This window comes from Lepisosteus platostomus, chromosome 1 (assembly GCF_059453375.1).
Source record: "Lepisosteus platostomus isolate fLepPlt1 chromosome 1, fLepPlt1.hap1, whole genome shotgun sequence".
Lineage (NCBI taxonomy): Eukaryota > Metazoa > Chordata > Actinopteri > Semionotiformes > Lepisosteidae > Lepisosteus > Lepisosteus platostomus.
This window is the reverse complement of record NC_142611.1, coordinates 34,127,207-34,136,258: the sequence shown is the minus strand read 5'-3', so window position 1 is coordinate 34,136,258 and position 9,052 is coordinate 34,127,207. Positions and strand designations below refer to the sequence as shown.

General features: G+C 51.8%; 1 long non-coding RNA gene across 1 annotated transcript; it reads right to left on the bottom strand.

Annotated features, from left to right (window-relative positions):
• Positions 1-397: 397 nt before the first annotated feature.
• Positions 398-7,064, bottom strand: LOC148677894 (uncharacterized). Its single transcript, XR_015935742.1, has 3 exons — positions 6,779-7,064; positions 5,344-5,422; positions 398-680 (listed from the first exon to the last, which is right to left on the bottom strand). It is a non-coding gene; the product is annotated as an uncharacterized LOC148677894 (long non-coding RNA).
• Positions 7,065-9,052: the final 1,988 nt, after the last annotated feature.

Sequence of the window (9,052 nt, the reverse complement as noted above, 5' to 3'; positions counted from 1 at the left end):
TCCCATGGCTAGGCTAGTTACTGTGGCACTAAGCTCCCTAAGCAGATCCTGCATCAGCATTCTGACCTGTTGCACATAACCATAGTCCCACTGTAACACGTCGACAATCCTGCCCACGGTGTGGAGGGTGTTATTTAACAGTGCTGCATGAAGGTTTACTGCTAAAATTGTGCCCTGTAAGGTTTTCCCTAGGCTTTCCAGCCGCTGCTGCTGTTGATACAGTTTGTCATAAATTTCTGGCATTTCCTTACGTAACCCAGACACCTGCCTTCTCAGGGTGGTCAGGGTGACAGTGTTAGCAGCAAACAGACCCGCTGAAAATAGCGAACCTTTTGGGGCGGCTGAGGCCCGTCATCTCCTCCTGGGTGACTGTTGCCTTCCTCAGCTGGCAGAGCATGTGTATAGTGTCTAGCTGGGCATGCCATACAGTATCCCCAGCCCACTGCCTACCATGATAGGACACCCTACTGTTCATGTTGATGTGCTTCCGAAACACATCATGTGGGTCCAGCCGTACATACACTCGCTGAGTATATGTTCTGCAATTTGTTAACAACAATCCGGGAGCGTCCTGCAGGACTATGCCGGTAGGAGGACCGGGTTCCACAACTTCAAGGGGCTGTGTCGAGGCGATCCACAGTACTGTCAGGACCAGCCGCGGCAGTTTTAGGATTCCCATTCTGGAACACAGATGAGGCACATGGTACAGTTCCACTATATTTTTGAATATATTTTACTAGCAGGACCTACACTACCGTACCTAACTACCTGCAACTACAAAGGGGCACCCCCCTCTTTGATCGGGTTTAGACTTTTAACCCTATTCTGTGTCCTCCGGCGCCATTTGAGATGGGCGATACAACCGGAGGTGGTTGCGATGCACCCACTTGTAGACCAGAGATTGCCTTCCCTTTTCAATCCGAATTCGATAAGCTACCGGTGATACCTTATCGACAATCTCGTGGGGTCCTGTCCAACTGGGTAAGAACTTCCGGGCCACCCCTGTGGGTTTGGCAAATTGGAAGTACAGGACCTTGTCTCCTACTTGGAGTTCCTGGTTAACTGCCTTTCGGTCATAGTATGCTTTCCTACCCTCTGCACTCCTTCCCAGATTGTTCTGGGCAAAAGCAAAGGTTGCCTGCAGATGTGCTCGCAGGTCTGACACATACTGATGGACCGTAGCAGCCCCCGTCGTGCTCAGGTCCTCCACCCCATAGAGACAGTGTAGGGGAAGAGTCATCTTCCGACCTGTCATCATCTCAAAAGGTGGGACCCCCGTAGAGCAATGGGGCGTGGCTCGGATGGCCATCAGAACCAGGGGCAGCTTAATGTCCCAGTCCCTACTGTTGGTGGAGACAAACTTTTTGAGCATACTAACCACCGTTCGGTTTGCCCTTTCTGCCTGGCCCGAGGATTGAGGGTGGTAGGAGATATGCAACTGGGCCTTGACCCCAAGCATATTCCACAGGGTTGCCATTACTGTAGCTGTGAAATGGGTTCCCCGATCCGAGTCCACGGTCAGGGGGAGTCCCCATCGGCTGAACACATGGTTCACCAACAGCACTGCAGTTGTCTCTGCCGTGTCGTTGGGTGCTGGGAGGCACTCAACCCATTTTGTGAATGCACACGTAACAGTGAGGAAATATTTGTTCCCTCTGGATGACCTCACCAGCGGCCCCACCCAATCCATTTGTAGATTGGACCAGGGGAATGTCATGCCCTTTTTCTGGAGTGGTGCACGGTGCAAGGGCCGTGATGGTTGGAACTGGCTACACGTCAGACACCCCTTTACATACGCGGCGATGTCTTGGCCCATGTGAGGCCAGAATGCCACCTGCTGGATAGTGTCGTACGTGGCCTTGATTCCCCGGTGACCCCCACAGGGTTCGTCATGAGCGTGTTGGATCATGACCCCCCGATGACAGCGGGGGACTACCCACTTTGGGACACCTTGTGCAACTGGTACACAAACCAACAACCCCTTTATAATTTTTAGGTTGTCTTTCACCTCTGCCAGCTCCTTCAGCTCCAGAGACTGGCTCAGCACCTGCTCTGAAAGAGGTTGACGCACTGGGTCAGCGATATGCTGATACATTTGCCCAATTGCTGGGTCCTGTTTCTGCATTCCCGCAAGATCGGTGTTAAAACCCTGTGACCCAAGCACTACAGATTGAGGGTCGGCTCCGACATCCTGTCTAGCCCTGCTTCGGGTGACCGCCTTGACCTCAGCCACGGTTTCTGGGGGTAGCCATTCCTGCTGGAACTGCCAGGGATCACCCTCTAAGACGCCAGATTTGGCCAGCCGGTCGGCCTCATCATTCCCGTCTTTGTCGGGTCCCTTCACCTGGGAGTGTCCCTTCACCTTCCTCCAGTAAACCATCATTCCAGCCTCGGTCGTGAGCTTGTCACTGGCCAGGAACAACTCTTTGTTCTTTACTTCCTTGCCCCGGGCATTTTTCATGCCGTTACCCTTCCAATACGGAAGATGGGACACGAAGCTATGTCGGGCGTAGTTCGAGTCACAACAGATGACAAATTGTTTAAGGCCATTTGTCAGGGCCTGCTGGAGGGTGATCAGCACCCCAGCTACTTCCGCATACTGACTAGTCTTTGGTCCTAGCTTATAGCGGGTCGGCCCACAGGGAGTATTGTCTTGCCAGACTACACCTACCCCTGCTAGCACCTGCTGTTCGTGGCGAAAAGAGCAACCGTCAACATAGGCCATGGGTAAGCCCTGGCCCACGTTCTCATCGTAGTACCGATGATTCTTCGGTAGCTCAGCAGCGGGAATCATTTCTGGAGCTTCCATGTCAGTGTCACAGCCGTGACACACTTGGCCCAAAGCCAGGCCCTGTCCCAGGTACATTTTCTTGCTCTGTGCATAACGTACCTCTATCTCATAGCCTTGTAGGGCCATCATCCATGCCACAATCCTGCTATTTGACACCCTGCCTGCTTTCAGTCTCTGGCTATGCAGGAATGTCACAGGTTGGTGGCAGGTTTCGATGATGATCTTTTGTCCCCCTACATAACTACGGAAGTGTTCTACCGACCAGACCGTAGACAACAGGGCCTTCTCGCAGTCCAAGAACTTTTGCTCCACTGGGCTCAGGGCTCGACTGGTATACGCCACCACCCTTCGCTCTTGGTCATATTCCTGACTCAGAGGAGCCCCAAGGCAGTGCTCTGAGAACCCTGCTTCAAGGTAGAAGACCTTATTTTTGTCAGGGTAGGCCAAGCACGGCGCACTACTGAGTTTGCGCTTCAGCTCCATCACAGCCTGTTCTGGGGAAGGTCCCCACTCAAAGGGCACGTCTTTCTGCAACAGCTTGTGGAGGGGCCTTGCTATTTCAGCGTAATCCTCAATGAACTGCCGGGAATAATTACATACTCCCAGAAAGCTGCGCAGTTCAGACAGGTTAGTGGGCGACTTCATATTCTGGATAGCTTGGACTCTGCTGGACTGTGGCTGTATGCCTTGGGCTCCAACCAACAGTCCCACGTACTCCACTTGGGTCCTACACCACTGTCCCTTAGCCAGAGACAGTTTGGCCCCTGCACGGGAGAGGTGGGTCAACACATGCCTGATCTCGGCCATGTGTTCTTCCCAGGTCTGACTCCGCATCAGAATATCGTCCACATAGACCAGGTTGCCCCTGGCGGCTGCATCACTCATGGCTTTGTGCAGAAATATGTTGAACTCCGCTGGGGAGTTGGAATACCCAAAGGGGCATCGATTCCAGGTGAACTGCCTGTTTCCGAAGGAAAAGGCCAGTTTGTACTGGTCTGTCGGTTCTACCTTAAGGGTCCAGAACCCATTGGCCACATCCACTGTGGTGAAATATTTCGCTGTTGTCACCTTGGCTAACTCCTGATCTAGGTAGATCATTGGCCATCGTGACAAAGGAACCTGTTTATTCAGCTGCCGGTAGTCAATGGTCAGACGCCACTTACCATTGGGTTTCAGCACCGGCCACAGTGGGGAGTTATAAGTGGAGTTACACTCCCTTATGATCTGACGCTCTAGTAGAGCATCCAACGTCTGCTTTATGGACTTGTATGCCGTGAGGGGAATGCGATACTGCCTGACATAGGTTGGGCGGGCGCCAGGGGCTGTGGGAATGCGCACTGTGTGCAAATCCGTCACCCCGCAGTCATAGGCATCCCGTGCAAACACCTCCTGGAAATCCTGGAAGATCTGACGCAGCTGCTGACGCTGGCTTTCCGTTTCCAGGGCATCTGCCTTACCAACCTGTTCCTGTACCTGCTCTAGGAACCCCGCTTTTGACGGCATGGCGGTATCCCGGGTCGCACTCTTGGCTGAGTGGTCCGTCGGAACACCTGCGTGTACTGTGTACACAACCATCTCATCCTTATCGCTAAGGTCCACTCTGCACACCTCCTGGTTGCAGAATCCCTCTATTGGCATAACTGCGATCATCCGCCGGGGGTAGGTGTAGTACACCTGCTCGTTTCCCCCCTCCCTGGCCAAGGGACCAGGGAGCTGCCCCAGTACTGGGATGGCCAGTTCGAAATCATAGAAACCATTGTCGATTACCAGTCCCATGTCAGTGCGAGCAGGGATTTTGACATCTTGTTTTGCTATGTTCTGCACCAACAGGCAGGTGGCTCGGCCATTCCGTTCCAGTCTGGGGGTACCACAGACTGCTAGGTTCAGTCTGATAAACTGAGCTGATGGTTGGAAGAAAACCATCTCAGCATCCATTCTCTGTCCCGTCTTCAGGACAAGGCGTACCGGAAACCCTGCTGTTGATGCAGGAACGATCAGGTCCGATTCATTTACAACCTGGCAGGCCTGAGGAATCGTCTGACCTGACCGGATGTTCTCGGGGTCGCCGCTTAGAGAGTGGGCATCTGGGTTCACCCGTGTCCACAGCACACTGTTTACTGTGTCCAGCTGGGCGCCCAGTCGAACCAAGAGGTCTGCACCAATACAGACCGAATTGGTCAGCTGAGGTGCTACCTGGAAGTAGTGAGCAAACTTCCTTTTTCCGATGGAGATGGAAGCTACACAACTTCCTTTGCTCCAAATGGACCTATGAGGTGGGGGTGCCCACCACAGAACCTGTGACTGCGTCACCAGGGTCACCTGACAGCTTCGCGACAGGTCCTTGAACAGACCTTCACTGATTATGGACTTCTCAGAGCTGAGGCTGAGAATTACATCATCAACCTGCACTTCTGCAACCTGGACCCCTCCCACCACCATGGGGTGGTAGTCCTGGTCCCCCTGAGGTACCAGGGCGCACAGAAAGGACTCCCATTCATTACCGGACAGGGAGATCCACTCTTCTTCAGGGATGAAAAAGGGGTGTGCTTTACCTGGTGGGTCAAGCAGCTGCTCGGAGCACTGCTCCTGTAGTTGGGAGACCGTGGGAGTGCTGGCCTGGGCAGGACTTCCCTGTAGTTTTGGAAAGCAAGAAGAGACATTTATTTCTCGTCCAGAGGAACCAGGTGGAACCTCCAACTCAGCTATAGTGTTCAGTGGGCACTGTGTGGTCACAGCATAACCACTGAACCCCCCTTTTTGCTGTACGACAGGCTTAGGGTTTTTGACCTGAGCCCACAATTTTCCACGCTTGCAGTCCACCAGAGGCTCCAGCCTGTCAAGCAGGTCTTGGCCAATGAGTAGTGGCTCTGTTTTAAACCTAGAGATGTAAACAGGATGCACCACATTCATTGGCCCGAACCTAAGTGCCACCCACACTCGGTGTGTGATCCGGGCATGATCCTGGGTATAGCTGGAAATATCTATCTTACACGGTTCTACCTTAAGTCTGATGCCTTTTCCTTTCGCTACTCGCTTGAGCTCGCTGAGTAGATCGGCTGACATCAAACTAATTTCAGCCCCAGTGTCAATCAGTGCTTCTCTATCTAAGACGCTTTCAAGAGAAACCTTGATATAAATACGCCTTGCTTTGCCTTTCTGGCTGAGATTCCCTAAGAATTGTTGGAAGCCTGCCTTTCCTTTGACTTCAGGGGCGGGGTCAGCGCCCAACTCAGAGTCACAGCCTTCTTTCAGGCAGGAACCCTCCCACCCAATCAGATAGACTGAGGGAGGGGTTTGGGGTGGATCCCCGCCTCCTCCAGTGAGAAGGGGCCTGGTCCCCCTAAGCTCATTCACGATTCCGGCATTCGGTGCGGAAGGTTTACCCTGTCCTGGTCTCTCAAGCAGGGCTTGTTCAAGCCGGGCCAGACGGGCTGCAGTCGACTCCTTTTGTCCAGCCTTATGATAGGCTCTGCCTGAGCCCTTGCCTTCCCCGTAGCGCTCACGGCGGCTCTGACGCTTAGTGCGGTCCTGCCTGCCTATTTTGCGCCGGGGCTTATAGGGCTCAGGAACCTCAGCTCCCTCGAGCTGAGGCGAGTCGTCAACCCTGCTGGCTTTAGTGGCGAACACGGCCCATTTAGCAGGTTTTCGCTCTGAGGAAGCAGAGACTTCAGCTCCCCAGGCTTTTTGAGCCAACCTTCTAATGTCAGCCATTTTCATCGCTTTTGCATCTGTGTGCATCACAATCATTTTCCTGACTGAGGGATGCAGATTAGCAATGAATAAACCTTTGAAATTCACGTTCTCTTCGCAACCCTCTTCATTCCGCCCTGCAAAATAAGTGCGCCTAAGCCTCTCATAATAGTCGCGAGGGGCTTCAGCTTTTTCGTGCTTAATATGGTGCGCAGCGGCCACGGCAGCTATGGGATCGATAAAAGACGAAAATTCTCCGATCATTGCCTGACACAGCTCCTCAAAGCTATTACAGACCTCCGGTCCTTGTCTGGACATCCACTCGTGTACCGCTCGGCTAGTAGTTTTCCTTACTAACAAAGCCTTTTCCTGTTCGGACGCTCCGGGCATAAACTGCAAAGTATGTCTCAGCTCATCGATGTAGGTTTCCACATTGTTCCCTGACACTGATGGGTCAAACCTTTCTACATCTTTGGCTAACTGCCTCAGGGAGTGGAGGTTAATTTTTACGGTTTCTCCGCGGGCAGGGGGACGGCCGTGATCAGGAGAAGGGGGTGTCTGCCTGAATTGCATCGCCCTTGCGTCTCGCGCAGGACTCGGCAATCTCCCCCATGCCGATCCGACCACAGACCCTGGCCGGGAGAAACCTCCTCCCGGCGCGCTGGGTGAGCGCTCCGGGCTGCTAGGTGGGCTGGCATGCAAGTGGGATCTAGCCTGTTTTGCTTCCAGTACGGCAGCATCTAACTCCTTTTGCCTTTCCTGGCTGAGCTCATTTAAACTCTCAATTTCTTTTTCTTTTTCTTTCAAGCTCGCTTCCAGGTCTCTCCTAGCTACCTCAGCCGCAGTTTCTCTAGCAGACAGGTCATCTAATTTACCTAAAACTTCCCTGAGTCTGTCTTCACTTTCCTCATTTTTCACTCTCTTTTCTCTGATTATATCCAACAACTCAACTCGCTCCGCCTTATATCTTTCTAGCTTTCCCTGAAGCTTTTGAAACTTTGTCAGCTCGGACAAAGACAGTTCCAGCTGTTTAGCTAGATTTAAGGCGAAACTCGATAGGACCTGAACTGCGTTCACGGACCCTCCTGTGTTAAGCTGGTTCGCTACCTTGGCTACTAAATCTACTTGCAGCTTCTCAATATCATCAAAGTTCAACTTTTCGATACCGCTCCAGTAACCAGGATTGTCGGCGCTAGAAATAGTACTTATAAGCGACTCCACTTCAGACATTTTAGCAGCCATTGTCATTACGTCAGAGAAACGTTAAGAGTATTACTTTTTTTTTCCTTTTACTAAAATACAGTATGGAATTTAAACACCCGAGCAGATGGATTTCCAATCAGCACACGTTACACTAAACGCTAGAAAACAGGGGGATTTCTTTGCGCAGTTATCAGCACACCCGGTATTCGCGTATAGAAGCCGCGGCGCTGTGCTGAACTTGAACTCACAGCAATATCAGTTATTCTGTGTGATTGATTCTCATTTCATTCTAAACTCAGCCCACCCAGGGACGCCATTAAATGTAGAGGTTTTGATGGGTTTACTGAGACAATTATTAATTGTAGCAGTAATCACGAGGTTGTTCGTTGGGGCTTTTAGAAAATCAATCGTCAGAACAACTAACAACGCACACACACGGGTTCAATACACGGGATACATTTATTAATATAACTGTGCACCAAACATATACTAGTCTGCCTGGATACGAGCGGCAGACCTTACGGTGAGGGTTATCAATATACAAGGTATATAATCTCGAAGAGATGCAAACACAAAGAGATACACAACAGAGAATATATGTCAATATATCGTTCGGTTACCAAATCGCTAATCAGTGTTATTACCCACTGTTACTCTAAACTCGGAAGTAAATACATTACTCATGAATTAAATTGATAACAACTTGTGTTGAGGTACAATTGAATTCTCGAGACGCAATGTAGAACATGGGGTTTACTTATCCACTGTGTATGGATTTGGAGTTTCCCGGCACGAACACCAAACCAGCTGACAGGCTCTGTTGCAGCCTCTGTTGCAGCGGTTGTCCAATGGGCGTTGTGACGGCGTCCTCTGGCTACCGGCCAACCAGTCGAGGTGCAGCTCGGAGTAGGACGGGCGGAGGAATCTAACTGCGGCGCGCAGGGCAGTCGTTGCTCCGAGGGGATCTACCAGCAGTCCGGCTGGCTAGTAGAAAGTCTCTATGCACAGAGTGTGACCGCGAGTCCTCACAAGTCACTCTTTTGCCTGGGAAGAAACTGGTTCGTTCCCGGTCCAGCGCTGCTTCTGAATAAGCTATTCAGGTTGTCGACGAGGGTCCAACTGTAGGCTGCCGTTGATCAAGCGGAGCATTCACGTTGGTAGAATTCTGAGTACGTACGGGATCCTCGGCCTCGCGCTTTGAACAAAGTCCAAGTCCTTTTGCAGACAACAGCAGTTGTCACGTGATTGTCTCTGAGGATGCGCGAAAATGGCCAAGGAGAGCCCAGAACTGAGCTTGCGCTCCCTTTTTGATCAAGACCCAGATGTGTGCTGATTGGTTGAGAGGTTGGCGGGCATTGGAGACCCACG